The sequence below is a fragment of the Falco rusticolus genome, chromosome 13, assembly GCF_015220075.1.
Source record: "Falco rusticolus isolate bFalRus1 chromosome 13, bFalRus1.pri, whole genome shotgun sequence".
Lineage (NCBI taxonomy): Eukaryota > Metazoa > Chordata > Aves > Falconiformes > Falconidae > Falco > Falco rusticolus.
This window is the reverse complement of record NC_051199.1, coordinates 27,970,794-27,989,076: the sequence shown is the minus strand read 5'-3', so window position 1 is coordinate 27,989,076 and position 18,283 is coordinate 27,970,794.

Sequence of the window (18,283 nt, the reverse complement as noted above, 5' to 3'; positions counted from 1 at the left end):
TAGAGTATTAGAATAAAATAGAGGTATATACATAGTAGAAACATAATGTCTATTATATATATATTGTATATTATAATATATACTTATATATTATAGCGTGTATATATAGTATATAAGTATAATAATACTTTTATAATATATATAAAAGTATATATTCTATGTAACATATAGTGTGTACATATACGCACTATATATAATATATTATCCATAGTATAATATATATTATAGATAATACATACATTCTATACAATATAATACCTGGCCCCTGCCCGCACAGGGTGCCCAGGTCCGGCCCTTGCACCGAGCTGCCAGCATGCGGCTGCGGGCTCACACGCTGGCAGTGACAGGGCTGGGGTCCACACCGCCAGGGGACAGCGGGTGGTGGCCCTGCTCAGGCCCATGGGCACGTCCCGAGGCTGGCACCAGCATGGGGACTGCCAGCACCCACGGCCACCCGGGCATCACCCACACCCCTGCGCGGGAAACACCGCGGGCAGCTCTGCACACTGCCAGGGAGGTCGGGAGGGGGAAATGCCAGATCCTCACAGCTGGCGTGTCAGGATCTGCCTCGGAGATGCTGGCAGAGCTGCTTGAAAAAAAAAAAAAAAAAAAAAGAAAAAAAAGAAAAAAAACAGCCCAAACCTGCAGCAGCACAGAAGTATTTTTTTTTAAAAAGGGACTAAAATAAACTTTTTAAAAGCTTCTCCAGCAGAAATGTTTGGGTAGTAAAGTGCTCCTGGAGCATCCAAGGTGCTCCTAGCAAAGCAGCAAACTGGCAGAGCCAGCAGCCCCTCTGCCCTGGGGGTACCGGTGTTCTGCGGGCAGCTGAGCATCCCAGCTGAGCATCCCACCGAGAGCTGCCCAGCCCCGCAAGGACAAGGACAGGGATTTGCAGGCCCCCAGGCAGACTCCGGTCAAGGAAACCCTTGCACACCCTTCCAGACCCTCACTCATGTCGCCTCCCAGCGAGCACACCAGGCTGAAAACATCCAAAGTCATCTCGGTTTGTTCCTGGACAAGCTAAGCCCTTCTGAACGAGGGTGCCCCAGATGCTCCTGTTAAAGCTCTACCGCTCGTACCCAAAAGCTCACCCAGCCCCAGCCCGTATCTCAGCATCCTCCTCCCCCCTTGGACGAACCACAGCCCAGCTCCCAGGTGCAGGCGGGGGGCGGCGTCACCCTGTGTGTGTTTGCCCACGGCACACACCAGGAAAAAGATAAGCTTTATAAATAAACATAAGTATATATGTAAACATAGTCTCAAAATGCTGTTCCAGGTGCGTTTGGAGTGCTCAGCTCCCCTTGCGCCGGGTATGAGCGAGCTGGATGTGGCATGGGGAGCCTCGTGGCGCTCCCCCGTGCACCCAGCCGCAGCCCCCCGCCACAGCACCCAGCCAGCCCCACGCTGCCAAACTATTCTGGAAAATCCATATCCCCAGGAAAACAGACACGCAGAGGTCACGGGAACAAGCTCTAACATTCGGGCTGCAAAGGGTGTTTGTAAAACTGGGACTGAAACCCGGCCAAAATAAAAACCATTCCCTGTGAAACACTGGAAAAGCGACCCAAAGGGTCAGTTTGGGTAGAGAGGGAAATGCCAGCGAAGCTGCCGAAGGAAATCCCCGCGGGAGCAACACCCTGCGGCCCGGCAGGCACCCGCCAGCCCAGCCTGCACAAACGGAAGGAGGTGGGAAAAGTTCATGGAACAATGACACGAGTTTGAAAGTGAAAAAAAGTGTCCACAACAGGACACAATGAAGAGTAAGGAAGGAAAAAAAAAAAAGCAAGATGGAAAAGAAATGAGAAAGGGAAGGTGCAGGGCGCTTGGGTTGGTGGCTTTGTCTGTCCCGTCCCCATCTCTTGAGTGTCACTCAGAGCTTGCTAGGTGTGGCTGGCCTGAACCATTACTTTCCTGACTGTTTCCAGACATCCTCATACTGAAATGAAAAAAACATATTCCTGCAATAACATCCTGATAACTATGACAACACGAGGTATTCATAAATTGCCCTGTGGCGGGCCCAGCCAGTGCACACTGTCGAGTCGCACAGCAGCTGCATCACTCGGTCCAAAACACTCAAGTCTTTTCTTTTGACGGCCTGATTCACCACCAGCAAATACTGGCCCAGTTTTGCATAGCAGTTCTTTACCAGTTTAAACTGGAGTCGTGCAATGCTGGTGAAACAAGGCTCGAATTCAGATTCCCGAAGCATAAATCATCTTTCTTTCAAGGATGGGGAGAGAAGTGATAGCAGTGCACAGGTGGCACTTGATAAGCTAGTCCTTGCCATGGCCAGGGAAAGCTGGGCTGTGATCACCCGGGACACGTTCCCGCAGCTGGCAGCACGGTGGTGTTCTCCGGCCTCGCCGCTCCCCTCTGGGAGGAGGCACATGAAGTCCCCATCGCTGAGGGCTGCAGGGGGAAACCACCACAGGCAGCCAGCCCAGCCTCACCGGAGGATTCAGGGTGCAGAGCTGGACATGCCTTCAGATTTTTGCGAGTGTGCCAAACACTTGCCACCTAAACCCAGGTTCTGCTTGAGCCATTCAGGTGGGGCACCACGAACGCAGCCACCCAGAGCTTTTTCACCTTCCTACAACTCCTCCCTGATGACAGATGCATCCCCCGAACCCCATGTCTGTCCCAGCCATCAGGCAGGGAACAAGCATTGCTGCTTCCACGAGAGACTACCCAGTTTTAGAAATGGGGACAAATCACATAAACACAGTACCTGCACCAAATACAAGCAGGGTAGCAGTCTGTCTGAAGAGCAAGACAAGGAGAAGAGCCATCTCCCCTTTCTCCCTTGGCAGATTCAACCAGGGTTTTCAGAAGCAAGTTTTTCAGCACCAAAGTTGATAATGACAGTTTTATAATCATATTATTATGATTATTATTGCTGCTATTGCTGCTGCTGCTACTATTACTACCATTATTACTATTGTTGCTATTATTGCTGTTACTGTTTCAATTACACATTTGCTTTTTGGGTACTATTTGAGCAACTAATGTACTTACCAGAACACTTACTGATAACAAGAGAGACTCATACAGAAAACTGATGTAAATGCTCCTGAACAGCGCACTTTGTGGTCCCAGCTATTTTTCTGCCCAAGCCAGCCGTGACAACACAAAGTCACAAGGCTGCAGGATTTTCAGTGCTCAAGCTGATTGTTCATCTCCTCAGTGGACTTGTATTTTTTAAGAAAAGCTCAACCAGAGACCAGTTGTCCTTGCTGGTTTCAGTTGGCCGTGCACCAGCCCAGTACCACTGTGCATGTGTTCCAGCCCTGTATGGGATTATTAATATGTATGCAAAGCAAGAAAGTGTGTTTGAATATATTCAAAGAATAGCTATTTGTATATTCACAAAGGAATTTGTGAGAGTACCCTGTGCCAAGACTAAAATGTGGGCAGTAATTGTTAGCTCAGGACAGTGCATTACACTGTCCGGTTAAATCCCCTGTGTCAGGAAACTGAAATCTTTTCATTCAAATGCCAAGCGAGTCACATACTTTGCATACAGTCCTTTGCAATTAGCTTAAGCGTGGAATTAGCTGTGTTCGAATTGCAGGGCAGCATCTGGTCAGTCTTCCAAAGCCCAGCGCTTTTCCTTATTCATACGCGTCCCCTCATGCCCCCGCTAACATCTTGCCTTGGAACCCCGCCGCCAGCTCCGCCTGAGCACTGGCCAGGCTGTTACTCATTAGGACGAAGTTAGGCTTTTCCTCGCCAGCTCTTGCTCCACCCTCAGGTTAAACACGCTTTTCCTGCAGCTGCAGGACCATTACTTATTGATAGCTGCAGAATTAAATCCTCTCCCTGAAAGGAAGGCATCGGTTCTAATACTGTACGTCACCAATCGCTATGGCTTCCCCCTCGGTACCGCTGTACGCCGCAGCAACGCATCCAAGGTGAAACTATCCCCTACATGTTTTCTATAGGCTGCTGCTACTCCGTGTACCTATCTGACACCTACAGCGGCCTCTCCCTCGGCGATGGGGTCGGGGGTTATTGCCCAGCTCCAGCAGTTAGCACGTGGCAGGGGGTGAGGAAGGGGAGCAGAGCCCACCGGTGCCGGGGTAACTGGGAACCTTGCAGGAGTGCCGTGGCGTGGCCGTTCCCGGCTGGCAGCTCTGCCAGCCAGAGCCAGGCACGCAGCCAGCCCGTTACCGAAACGGGGGCTGTGCCTGCCCCCCGGTGCCCCCCTGTCCCGGGCCTGTGGTAGAGAGTAAAATAAACCTGACGTTGCTCCAGGATCCCCGGGCTGGTGCAGCCCAGCCTCTCACCCCGACTCGTGCCCCCCGCCGGGGCTGGGCAGCTGATGAAGGGGAGGAAGAGGAGGGAGCTCCGCCTTGCAAGGTCATTAGGGTAACAGGATTAATTAACAGCTGTTTGGTGGGCAGCTGGTCTGAGATGGACTGGGCGCCCCCCCGGACTGGGCGCCCCTCAGGACTGGGCGCCCCTGGCCCCCAAACCCGAAGTCACACCAGCATCTTTCCGGCTGCTTTCAAAATGATCCTTAACCAGCACCAGCGCAAAGACTCCTGCAGATGGCAACAGCTCCCCGGCCCCTCCGCTCCGCTCCGCTCCGCTCAGCACCGCACCGGCTCAGCGGACTCTGCCGCCCGCGACTTACGGGTCATGCCAGCTCGTCAGCGAGAATAATGGCTCGTTGTGGGGGGAGAAGGGCTCATTTCTGCAACAAATTTTTTTTTAAAAAAAAAATCTAAATTAATATTTCATTGCGAGGATATGCTGTGATGGAGCAGTGGGTGCGCAGCTGCCTCCAGACCGGGTGTGCGGGGCTGCTTTATGCCAGCCTAAAGAGGGAAAACGGGCGCGTTGGAAAGTCCTCTGACCTCCGGCTTCACTGCTCGGCTGATTCCCAGCACGCTATATAGGAAAGCAGAAATATACGGGGTTGCAGACCCAGTTTTCATTCAATTCCCAGCACTTAGTTTTCCTCTTACAGTAGCTTCTACAACCAGGTCTTAGACAGTGTGCGTAAAACGCATAGCCACAGCCCCATATATGCCCTAGCATTTGATAAATCAATTTCACACTCACTTCTTTGACAGCTGAACCTTTGGGAAGCTTTATGTTTTTAAGATTAAAAATATAGAAATTAAAAAGCATCATTCGTGGTGACCCAGTTCCGAAAGTGCGGCGGTGCTGTGCCACTTCAGCACTGCTGATGTGGGCTCAGGTCTCCACACTGTCTCCCAGTGTCTCTCCAGCATCCCAGCAGATGCTTCCCACTTGGAAATAAACCCAGATGCATTAGGAGGCTTTTTTTGCTACTTTTGGTGTGTAGGGTTTGCGTGTTTTCTTAAATAAAAGGCAGGGACTGGCTGCTCTTTGGAGTAAGAGAGCAACTAAGGAGAGAGGAAGACTCTGAGCCAGGAAAGGAGAGGAAGGAAACCAGAGGGAATTGCTGGATGTGGCGGCAAAACCTCTAGCTGCGGCCGGCGGCAGACGGGAAGCGCGGCGGGAAGGCAGGTCAGCTGAGCACACACAGGAAATTAAAATGAAAAGAAGAGAAAATGAGTTTTAGCCTCAGAGTTGCGTTACTGTTCAGTAAAATATATGTATCAAGGGGCACCACAGGGCTTGAGGAGACGGTGGTGAGAAAATCAGTGTTCCCCCTCAAAATGACATCCAGGGACCCCCAGGAGAGGTGACACATCACAGCCACAACAAATATTCCTGGATTTTACCTCGAAAAAATACAACCATAATCACCAGGGGATGGATCCCAACGTCTCCATCTGCGTCCTGATTCATTTTTGATTTCATAATTGCATACAGGCCTTTGTATAATGTACAGGCGCTAGCTGGTTTTAATTTCCACTAACTTCTCTGCAGACAGGCTTTTGTCTGGAAACTGTAAATGAAAGCATCACACATATATCACCACTTGTGATGTTGTGTCGTCACTTAGAGAAGTAATTACAAACAGCCACCACCTTCTTCAAGGTGAAAAGTCCAGGAACATGTTGCTAGAGTTCCTGCTACACAGAAATTGGAGAACACCTGCGTCTCCTAGTTATGCCACCTGTATTTCCTGAGTATCCGCTGCATTTACCCCATTTGGCTCCACATCGTGTCCGCAGCCCGGAGCCCCAAGAGATGACAGAAACTGCAGGAAGCCTCATAACATCTGTGCTGAAGCACTTGCTGAGATGCAGTGCACAGCCCAGGGAGGGAGGAGGATGCTCTGGGCTCAGTCTCTCACATGTTGAATATCTTTTATAGCATATTAACTTGCAAAAAGTCCCGCACTGACAGATGCATACTGCACATGAACTGTGCGCCTTGAGCTTTCCATCTGCTTAGGAAAACAACTATTTGGGGTGGTGCATGATAATCTCCATACCCCAAATGATACCGCAGCACTCCCAAGTACTCTGTTCTCCTCTACCATCAAAGAACCCTGCAGCTAATTTTATTAAAATGAAATCGATACTGTTTAATTGTCAAAACACTTTAAATTACTGGCATTCCAGAAAACTACCCAGTGTGGGCAGAATTATGATCTTTCTATGCAACATCACCCGAGCAGATGACAATTCAGGTCTTGATGCTGCCAAGCCGTCGGCACAGGAGGAATCCCAAAGGAGTGGCTTTGCCAGGCCAGGACCAAACCTACAAGGCCAGGGAAAAACTCTTCTATCACATCAAAATAATTAGAGCAATTCCAGCCTGTACTGAGACCATCTAACACATTTTAAGCTAAATTCTATTACTCACTGAAAACTCTTGTTCCTGACACGTATTCAATGTCCATTTATGAAAAAATACATCTGTTGTGCTGCCTAGGGGTGAGGCAGTGTGGGAGCACGCTTGCTACCTGCCTCCCCAGGCCAGTTTTCCACCCCAAACCTTCAGCAGGGAAACCTGGGATGCAAAGACTTACCTGTGTGTATTTTCTCAAACCATAACCCAAACCAGAAGCAGCCCAGGAAGCCCCTGGAAATGCCTCGAGCAGGCCCAGCACTAGCAGGGCTTCAGCTTGCCGGCTGCTGGGCACACAGATAGCTTGAGCTGCCTTGGAATGTTTGTGCAGATGGGAGCTGGGCTCACCGGTGCGCTCAGCATGTCCAAACTGGTGAGGCATCCATTTGCATCACCAGGCAAGACAGCACTGAAAAAGTTTAGGAACCCAGCAGTTACTGGTTAAGTAGCAAATCAATAGGAGAGACATGACTCTAAAAAGGCAATTAGTTAATTAACTATTATATAGCAAATAGACTAATACACTCAAATATGGGTTTGCATTTGAAGTGTTTGCTTTAGTGGGAAGTGCCAGGCTTTGGAAAAGGCATTGTGGCACCTGCGGCAGGAGCAATCCTTTTCCTATGCCCAAGGGAACAGCCTGCAAGCTTAGTCATTGGGCTTGACAGGACCCAGGGAAAACTACCTGTGGACGGGAATGCTGTCAGTCCGGGGAGATCATTCCCAGTGGCGTGATGGGGGATCAGAGGAGGAGCCGACAGAGCCTTCAGGTGGAGTAGGAGATGCAGCAAGAGCCAGCGTAGTGGTACCAGGCTGATGACGGCAGGGATGGGACATCTGCTGTCCCCAGTAGTCCTGTGTACATAGGGACATCCCTCCGACTGGCCTGCCCAGCACCCAGTGACAACCCCACCACCAGCAGTGGTATGACTAGTAAATCCCATCACACAGGGACTGACAAGGTGTACCCGGACCCACGGCTCCAGGCAGGTAGGGGGTAGGTTGGCACTGGGGATGGTAAAAATTCCCCAAGACCTTTATCCATAGCAACCAACTGCTGGTGGATCTAATATATTTGTGCTGATTCATTATGCTGGAAGCAAGGAAAGAAGAAAAAACAATTTAACTAATTCAGTCCTTGGAGAATTAGCCAGCAATCCAGAGGCACTGGTACCCATTGCCCTGGGCTCCACCAAGAGTCAGTTCAGATTTATTTTTTTAATTTTTTTTTTTACATTTTTTTGGTTCTGATCGAGTTTTGTGGAACTGGGGTGGGCCAAGGTTGTTGCCCACCCCCAGCCCAGCTCTGCAGCCCCTGCTCCCCCTCAGCCTCACTCCACATCCTTGCCTGAGCTCAGCATCCCACACGTGGCCGCCTTCCCCGTGCCCCCCAGCCACGGTGGGGCTGAGCTTCGCAGCAGCCACCTCGGTACAGGGCTTGGGTGGGTGGGCATTGCTCTTCTCTCAACAGCAAAACCATGATACATTTTCCATATTTTTGTCCTGACTTTCAGAATTTAAATGTCAGCTCCCCCAGACATGAGCGAACTAATGAACCCAGCCTGCAGCGAAAGCCGGAGCTGGCTGGGTGGTGGGGAGGACACAGCAAATCTGCTATTTTGGCTTGACAGGACCCACACATCTCATTTCCCAGCATGAAATATTTGCCCTTTTACACCCAGACCCATCAGTATGTATGTGGGCTGCTGTAAAGGGACCCACCGAAGCCCAGCTGCGTGGTGGCCGGCTGGACCCCCCAGGCCCAAGGAGTGGACCCCAGCAGGGCTGTGGCAGAAACTTTCCCGTTTGCTGTGCCGCCTCCAAGGCCGGCACGGTCATTTACAGCGTGTAAACACCGTGGTTAAAAATAGCAGGGTCAAACCTCCCCTGTCCCTTCTTCCTCCCCCTGCGGCTGCCGCCCCCGCACTGCCCTCCCCAGCCTCAGCATCCTCATCCCTCCCTCTCACTCTTTCCCCAAGGGATGCACACGGGGCTGCATGGCTTCGTGCAGGCAGCGCAGGCAGGATGCTTCCCTGCCAAGCACGCAGCCTCTCTGCCCTCTCACGGCTATCACCTCTCTCTCACCAAAACAGCTGGCAGGTTTTTCTCAGTTTTTTTATTTTTTAACAAGCTACCGACCTGCTGCCCAGGTGATGCCCTGACCGGCCTCGTCTGGGCCGGCTGTTGGATTTACTCCCAGCAAAAACCAGTGTGCTGCCTGTGCACAGAGGAATCTGGGGAATTCGGGCTGGTGCTGACAAACTGGGGTGGGAAATGCTTAGTTTAGTAAAAGTAAAGCATCCTCAGACAGACAGAATGAGTGAGAGGGGAACAGGAGAGGGTTTTCAGCAGGATGGTGCTCAGTCCCCACGGCCAGGGCATTGCCCTGCTCTCAGTGACCCCCACACCCTCCGTGGCAATGGGTTGCACAAAAACTGAGGCCACCTGGAATTCCTGCATGGGATGGCAGAAAAGCAGCCAGGATGCAGCTGGGGTGACCCTGCATGGGATGCAGGAGCTGACAGAGGGGAGGAACATCCCCGCGCAGCCCCAGGGTGCGGGGCCGGTGCCCCTGGCTGCACCCCAGTTGCAAGCAGACAGACATTATTTCACCTCCTGATGCTTGGGGTGAGCTCGGGATGCGCGAAGGCAGCCGGTGAGGGCCCAGCCAGCTGGGAACCGCTCCTTCGTGTGCCTTCTGACTCATGCGATTTGTGTGGGTGGCAGAGAAACTGCTCCAAGAGAAAAAGGAATGGGAAAGAATCCGTTGCTATATTTAACCACAAATAATAGGAAGAGACTGAGCTTTTGGGCTAAGTTGTAAATAACAGTGAGATGAAATCATCTCAGAAATTCATGACTGGATCATGGCAGCCTCTTGAGAAATGGCATGACTAACGAGGACCACAGCTCGGAAAATTGTTACCCCCTGTAAAAAAAAAAAAAAAAAAAATTAATTTTTTTGGTTATTCCAGACCACTGCAGCGATCCTTCCAACTGTGACAAATTGTCCTTTATTGCCTTTTGGTTGTTTCTGTATTTTAATATATTTCAGCATTTATGTGTTCAGCTGCTGTCACATCCACCCGCGGCCACCCAGCCCCCTCCCCGCCTGCAGCCACCGGCCCATCTCCCAAGGGTCTCGCTGCCATTGTGGGGCTTGAAATCCAATGTGTGCTTAGGGATGGTGTTGGATCAAGGTTATAATCCTGAAATTATTTTTAGAAATGAATATAATTTTGATTCAGAAGAAAAACAGCCATTGGAGAAAATCATCCTTATTATATGAGCGTTATATGAAGAGATGTTTGCTATTTGTAACAGTAAAAGCCTCAGCCAAAACTCCCTGCATGAATGGGAGCCTTTCCGCAGAGTCAAAGGTTTCAAGTCCTAACTGCAAGGAATTATTGCAAGGGGAGGACTAGTACGGTCCAAACTTTCTAATGCCTATTTTTAGTAGAAGGAATAAAATAGAATACATTAACTGCAACGTGCAACCTTGGAAGCCTGATGGCACACTTGATATCAGTATCATTGCCCTGCGATATTCCCAGCTTTAATTTATTTGAAGAAAATACATTTCATTTCTGGAGGACATCTAACCTTGATTAAGAGAACTGACCTAGCCCGGGAAGGATCAGAGTCATGCAGGAGTGTTTCAGCCTCTCTCTCTGCTTTTTCATAGTCTCACAGCAAATATTTGCTGGCAGTAGAGATTTCTGAGCTGTGAGGTAATGGCCTTTTTTTTTTTGGCTTTTCTTTTTTACATATGCAGAGTCATCTTCTTGTTTCTTAAGCCTTATTACAGTTACAGATGTGCTTGAAAAATGTGAAGCAATAGATCTCGGCTTTGTGTGTTGAATTCTACCAGCCCAGAGCTTTCCCTGAGCAGTGCTCCCGGCTCGCTGCCGATGGGCTTTCTTAAGGGCTTCTTTAGCAGTTTTAATAGAAATGTTAAAAACTACATATTCTTTATTTTGGCAAACTGTTGTGAAAATACATGGCTTGACCCAGCACCCTGAAACACCATCCTCACGGCACCGCATTTACTGATTCAGGAACCAGGGAGAGGAATATTTGCAGAAGGGCTGTAACAGAGCCCAAAATGCAACATGCTGTGCCTGCACATCCTCCAACGCAGCGGCGATTTGCTCCATAATTCCTACAAAAGCCTCAACTATCACAAGGTTTGGGTCTGCTAGGTATCGTAATATCATTGAAGCTGTGACGGCTGAGCCTGTGTCTATCTACGATCTAGATCACCATCCAAAGCTGCGCTTCCCTCCATCAGTCCGTGGGATTATTCTGGCTACCAAATGCTCACCATGTGTGCGGCTTTCAGAGTCTTGCCCAAAAAAAGCAACTTCAGCTTCTTTATGTTTTTTCTATTAAGTTTTTCCATATTTAGGGGAAAACATATAAGAGAAAAGGAAATGCAGATGTGAAGCATCACTGTACAAAGAGTATTTTAGGCAGCTGACTCCCATGAAGGTGAGTTCAGAGTTACACAAATGCTAGTGGTCGCAGGGACAATCATGTGCACTATAAAATAACTATTTTGCCAGGTCAGCACTTTGGCACCATTTGAAAGATCTGGAAGTCAAGTATTTAATGATCCGCTGCTCCAAAGGGATCGATGTATTTCTGCAAGGGTCATTTGCAGGATCGATACTTGTGCATTCCCTGCAAGACTGGAGAAAATCAACTTCTAAAGCTCCTTCCCAGAAACCGCTCGGCTGCCCCAGTGTTCACCCGCGACTCCAGGCAGCCGCAAAGTGGGTTTCTCATAGCTCGTAACAGGAGCAGACTTTGGGGTGAGGGAAGCACAATGCGGCCGTTAATGATGATTTATGCTCAGCAAGTCCGGGGGCTGCCCCACTGCTCTGTTGTGTTTGCGGGGCACAAAAAATCTCCTTGCAGGCCTGGGAATGGCCCGGACCATCCCAGGCTGCCCAGTGCTCACCGGCATCCAGAGGAGGAGAAGAAGGAAGAGTGAAATAGGAGAGCGGTTCGGATGGGCAAGATCTTCCCATCTGCACTTGTGTTTGGGGCAGCTGTGTAGGGTGAAAGGCTTCTCCTTTACTCATATTCTGCTTTAGCATTTAAAAATAAAAATAAATAAATATTTAATAAATAAATATATATATATAAAACAAAATTCATGCAGGAGCTCTCACAACCAAAGTTCTGACACCTTTTTTTGCTAGGAGACTAATACTGGTGACGTGTCCTGGCTTTTTGGCTCCCCACCTTCAGGTAGTTTCCCAGAAAACTGTGTCTCTTCTTCCCTCATTGCCCACAGGGTTTCTCCCCTGGCCATGACCCAGCTGCGGACAAGTGTTTGTGGCCACAGCCCAGCTGTGGTGTGGAGGGGGACGTTGGTGGCAATGGAAGGACCATGGTGTGGGTGGTGGGGCAAGGAGCGTGGAGGTGCTGTGCCATGGTGCTGGTGCCTGCTTTGTAGGTCTCGCTCCCAAGCGTGGTAATCAGGGTCTTGCTTGGTTTCTTGAGATCTAAAGAAGCCACGGTTTTGAATGGTTAAGTGGTAGGCGCATCTGTAGATACACAGTTGAAAGAACATATGTTACAGCAACCTGACAATTTTCAAGACTACTTCTGACAAACATCTGGGCCACCTCACCTGTAATTTCACTTCTCTTTCATCAGTGAGAAGGATCACGGCAATATGGCAAGAATCTTGAACTGCCTACAAATGATGCTGCTGCTAATAGAAACAACACTTCGCTTTACTATTGCACTCCCATCCCTGCCAAGAACACTTGCAGGACGATACACAGCCTGGCATTTGGAGTCAGTAACCTGGAAAAAAGAGCAACGATGTTTAGATCTAACCAGAAGACACCTCTCGGAGCACGTGGGGACTGCCCCAGCACACACGGACGCCTGCCACGCTTCAGTAGCTGATGGCATTGATTTGCCAGAAGCTTTCGGTGCTGTGGATCAGTATGACAGTTCAAACTGTTGAGTTATGGCTTTAACATAGATGTAATTAACAGGTTGTAGGCTCATTTAAGAAAATTACAAGGTGAATTATGAGGTTTGAACCCCAGACTCACCTGGCTGCTTTGCTGCATCGAGCCTGAGCATCAGCTCTGAAATGCACATCCCTGGCGAGCAGGCAGAGCTGCCTCTGTGCTGCGGGCTGTGCCCGGGGGACCCCGCCACATCTCCACATCACCAGCATTGCCTGGCCCACAGCATCTCTTCCCCCAGATGTGGTGAATCACCACATCTGCCCCCCACACTCAGCGTATCTTCTGGGAGAACTCGGATGAGTCAGGAAACTCCCACTCCCCAGCTGGACCGTCGCCTGCGGGCGGGTGTTTATCCCCCCCATTTCAAGGTCCTGCATGCAGAGGAGGAGAGCAAGGGCAGCTCCCCCAGGAGCTGCACGGGGGGGTGGTGGTGGTGGTGGGTGGTTTGGCACATTCCAGTTTTCACTTTCCCGGTGCTGCCGCCTCCCCAGCCAGGCCAGCTTGGTGGTCCAGCTCCCTGCCCGGTGACAAGGCCACTGGGGGTCCCAGAACGGCTGCAGCCCCCCTCTCTCACCAGTTACCATCCCAGGGAGCTGGCAGGCAGTGTCTACACCGTACTGGCCCTCAGCAGAACAGCCACATTTCCAAAAATCACCTATCCATCATCCCCATTAGCAGCTGCAGCTGCCTACAGTCTCATTACTCACATCATGACACCAATTACTCCTGCTGGAAACAATTACCCACCTGCCCACCGTACCCACACGGAACCCACAGCCGGGCAGAAGACACTCTCCATAGATTTCCAAAAGCCCAACCAGCAGCTGAGCTAGCTCCACTGATGTACCACCCTGAACCCCCCAAACCTGAAGAGGACCCAGTGTTTATACCCGTTGCCCCAGGATGGCTGCAGGCATCCTCACGCAGCTACGGAGCCAGCTGGGACAAGTCCCCTGGCCCTGACCCCCCAGGAACCAGTGTGTCTGCTTTTTCCCAAGCCAGGCGTGGGGCTGTGGGAGCTGGGGCTGCTGGTGTGAGCATAGCTGCATGACACAATTTTAGTTCTCATTTCTTGCTATCGCAGCACCCTGTTCCCTCCAGCCATGGTTTTCCTTGTCTGACAGGGTGCAGAGCTGATCCTCAGCCTGCGGCACACATGCTGGAGGGCCAGCCAAAATGTTAGCTTTAATGAGCTATCAACAGGCTTTAATATTTCATAGTGTTCTGATTGCGGAGTTACAGCTTATCAGAAATGCTGTTAAAATGCAGTGCTTTATTAACGGATTGATAGGCTTCACTGGGCACCCTGCTGTTTACTCACCACCATATTTGCTTTAAAACAAATAAATCACATCAGTTATTATCAAGAGTGGAGCAAATGCAGCCCCAGGCATGGTAGGGAACTGCTCCCAGAGCCAGTGCTCAGCATCCCTGATCCTGCTGGCTATGGGTTGGGACATGTCCCCAAGGCAAAGGGCTGGGGTCCCCGCAGCCACCCCTTCACGTAGGGTGGCAGAGCCAGTGCTGCCCGGGTAGGTCAGTTCTAAAGCAGCTGGGGCTGGGGCTGTGCCCCGCTCCGTGCCTGAAGCCCACCTTTCCTGCCGTTCCCAGCTCCAGCGCCCTTCTGCAGGGAGAAATGTCCATAAAGTGAGGAAATGTGCGCAGAATAAACCCCTGAAAATCCAGAAGGTAATCATGGCTTCTCATCGTCCACCAGCAGCCCAGCACCACTGACCTGCTCCTTCCTTTCAGATTATTTTTATGCAAACTCTGCCCAAGGCTGTACCATGGCTGAGAACCTTCTCCTCCCATCGTTCCTCCTGAGTGCCACAAAATCTGTAACAGATACAGTAGGCATGAATTACCCAAACGTAGGGATGACAGCAGGAGTATCGCTGACAGAAATCAGCAACTAAATCATTACGGGTTGAGTAAACAGGACAAAGGAAACGAAAACGTTACACACAAGGGTCACGTAGGTGGGTTAGCTGCCGTGTATCAGATTTGGCACGATCACCCAAAAGGAAACCAAGCAGAAAAGTGCTGGTCATTTTTTGCCATGTTTCATATTAGTAAGTTTTTCCATGACTAGATTAGACCTCCCCCTCCTCTCCCAGTTGCCTGAGGACTTTTGCAGCTGAGCTGAGGGTAATCAGCAAACAATGCAGCTGAGGGTCTTCAGTTATGGGGGCTGAATCAAGTGATGGATTGGGTCCCCAGAAGCATGGGCAATGGTCACTTCTAGGTGACACAGGGACCCCTGGGCCTTGCCAACAGGCAAAAAGCTACGAAACCTTAACAGTAGAAATAAAAACCAACAGAGAGGAAGAATGAAGATCTCACTCTCATCTGTGCCTTGCACAGGAGCCAGGGAGCCAGCCTGTCACTGCAGCTGTCCTTAAGTGTCAAAATCAGTGGTAGGCTCTGCACCTTGCATTTCCCCTCCCATGGGTCGCTCAGGGCTCAGGTATCCCTTGTCCTCATGTCCTTGGCTACCACTCTTCCCTGCATGCTTAGGTACCATTCATCCCCTTGTCCTTGGGTACCACTTATCCCTCTGTCCTCGGGTACTGCTCATTTCCGCATCCTTGGGTACCGCTCATCCCCACATCCTCGGGTACTGCCCTTCCCCACATCTTCAGGTATCGATCATCCCTGCATTCTTGGGTTCATCCCACCATGCATCCCTGTATCCTTGGGTACCATTCATCCCTGCATCCTTAGGTTCAACCCCATGTCGTTGGGTACCGCTCCTCCCCACATCCTTATGTTCATCCCCTGTCCTTGTGTATTGCTCATCCCCACATCCCTGGGTACCACTCACCCGCATGCCCTCAAGTACAGATTATCCCTACTCGGGGGTCCTGCCCCCACTCAGGGAAGATGGTTTCGGTGCAGCGGCAAGGTTTGGGGCACAGTCAGTGTAAAGCTCGGGTGGCAGGGACACCCCGCTGGTGGCCCCCAACACTGGCAGAGGCCGGGTGCGGGCGGGGGGCTGCCAGACCCGCACCGCCCTGGCGGAGAGGCCGAGCCTGGCCCGGCGCCCCGTCCCGCACGGCCGCCGCCCCATTAGCCCCTGAACCGCCGCCAAGCGGCCCCATCAATTTTTCATCGGGGATAAAAGCCCGGCGGGCGCGGATAAAACCCGGCGCTGCCGCCGGAGGGGCGCGGGATGCCAGCCGGCCCCGCGACCGTGGGGAGCTCCGCCGGCCCCGCGGAAGGTGCGCGCCGGGAGCGGAGCCGGGCTGCGCGGGGCGCGGAGAATGGCGGGCGGGCGGGGGCCGGCGCCGTGCGCCCGAGGGGGCTGCGGGGGGGCGGGGGGCGGGCGGGCGGCGGGGCGCCCCTGGCTGCCGCGGGCGCGCTGGCTGGCGCGGAGGCTGGCGGCGCTGCTCGTCCTGCTGGCGCTGCTGGCGGCCGGCTGCGCCCTGCGCCGTCGCGCCTGTTCCGCGCCCCGCCGCCGCCCCCCGGCCGCCCGCCGCCCCCCGGCCGCGCCCGCCGCCCCGCCGCTGCAGCCCGGGGGTCCCGCCGCCCCGCCCGGGCCGGGGCTGGAGCTGCCGCCGCTGCCCCGCTACGAGGAGGTGAAGCATCTGCCCAGCTACGAAGAGGCGCAGCGCCACCTCCACTGCGCACCCGCGGGTGGGGCTGGGGCCGGGGGGTCCGCGGCTGAGCCCCCGCGGATGGGGCTGGGGGTCCGCGGCTGAGCCCTCACCCCGCTGCGCACCCGCGGAGGAGGGCCCATGGGGACACGCCGCTGGACAGAAGGACACCACGGTCCCCACGGGCCAGGCTGGCGCGCAGCCCTAAGGGCCAGCAGCGGCCCCAGGAGGGGTGCGGTGCCAGACACGGAGGTCTCTGGGAAGAACCTCACGGACCCCCGGGCAGACCCCAGCCCCTGGGAAGGCCGGGCACCGGACTCTGCCAAAGGGATGTGCAGGGTTCCCAGGGCACACCAGGGCTCCCCAGAGGGACACGCCACAGCCCTGGAGGGACCTGCAGCCTCCCCGGGAGCGTGGGCTGGGCAGCACGATGGCCAGGGACCGCTGCTCAGCCCCCGAGCCCGGGCACGGGCCGGTGAAGAAGCGGAATAAGTCATCCAGGAGGAAGCTGACTCGGGGACATCACCTCTGGGACGATGACATTGCCTCTGATACAAAGACATCACCTCCAGCACGATGACGGGGTGATGGAAAGAGCTGGTTGCAGTTCGGTGCTGCATCCCCAGCTCCCCTTGCTGGGAGCGTGCCGTGGGCCTGGGAATGCCCAGCTTGCTCGGCTGTGGAACCGGCAGGAGACCACGCGCAGGGCCCGCATGCATGACTGCACAAAGCCAGGCGGCCAGGGCGATATTCCTTGTACATCTGTTAATCTGATTGTTGCAGACACACGGCCTAGCTCTGCGCAGGAAAGAACACAACCTTCCGTTTCTCTGAAGACACCGGGCCATCATATATTCATATGAAGCACTTAGTTCTCATTAAAAGCCTTAAGAGTAGGGTGAAGGTACCTGAATTAAAACTAACAGTTTGCATGTCAGTACTTGAAATTTTATAGCACGGGGCAACCCTTGACTGAATTGGATCAATAAAAATATACTTCGGAAACAGAGATTCTTACATACAATCAAGTCACAAAAACGTCTCTGCTCCCCAACTTTTCCCCATACCTTACAGAGTAAAACAGCAGTGCAGAGGAATCCATATGCCACAGAGGACATGTTAGTATGTCCAATTTTAGGGGAAGGCAAAGAGGTGATCCCAGGAGAGGACAACAGCCAGACAACAGTGGCAACTGCTGAATAGGTAATGGCCGTGCTCCCTTTATATTAAGACAAGGCTCAGTGCACAATCATCTGCATATTCCACTGATAGCATAAACCCAAGTAACGTTATAGTCATTGCAATTCAAATCACATATACGTTCAGACCAATGATGGTAACACAACTGTATTTATGGAGTCATGAAATGTCAGCTGGTTTGGGAGCTGCTGAGTAAGTGTGACATGGGATATCTCTGATCTCACAACAATAAAGAAATGGAAGCCTCAGAATTTCTGCTTAATATGTTTAAGTTCCCTTCCAACCACGATTCTATGATATCAATCCTGAAATACAAACCCCAATAAATTGCCTTTTATTTTTGTTCCATTTTCTCCCTATCTCTAGATGACATCATCAAGAATTACATTTGTTTTAGAAAGCTTCTAGCTTTTCCATTATTGGTTATTTATAACTTTGACTATTCTGAAGTGAATAAGGCAACTGAAAACAATACAACTTTAAGAAGCCAAATTGGCTTCCCAGGACACCATGCTATAATGTAAATGAAATCTGTCCCTTTTTAGAGCAGCAGCAAACAGCTAAGCCCTGCTTGGGCTCTCTTGTGCTCACTAAGCAAATTTCATATCTGCTTCTGCAGAGATTTTCATCATTTACATACCTTCAGCTTTAAGTTTTCTAAGCAAACCAGCAGAAACCTGGTCCTGGGGCACACTGGCAGGTCTTGGTGTGCTTTTTTGCAATGACATGCAGTCAGCTGCAGGGTTGGTATTT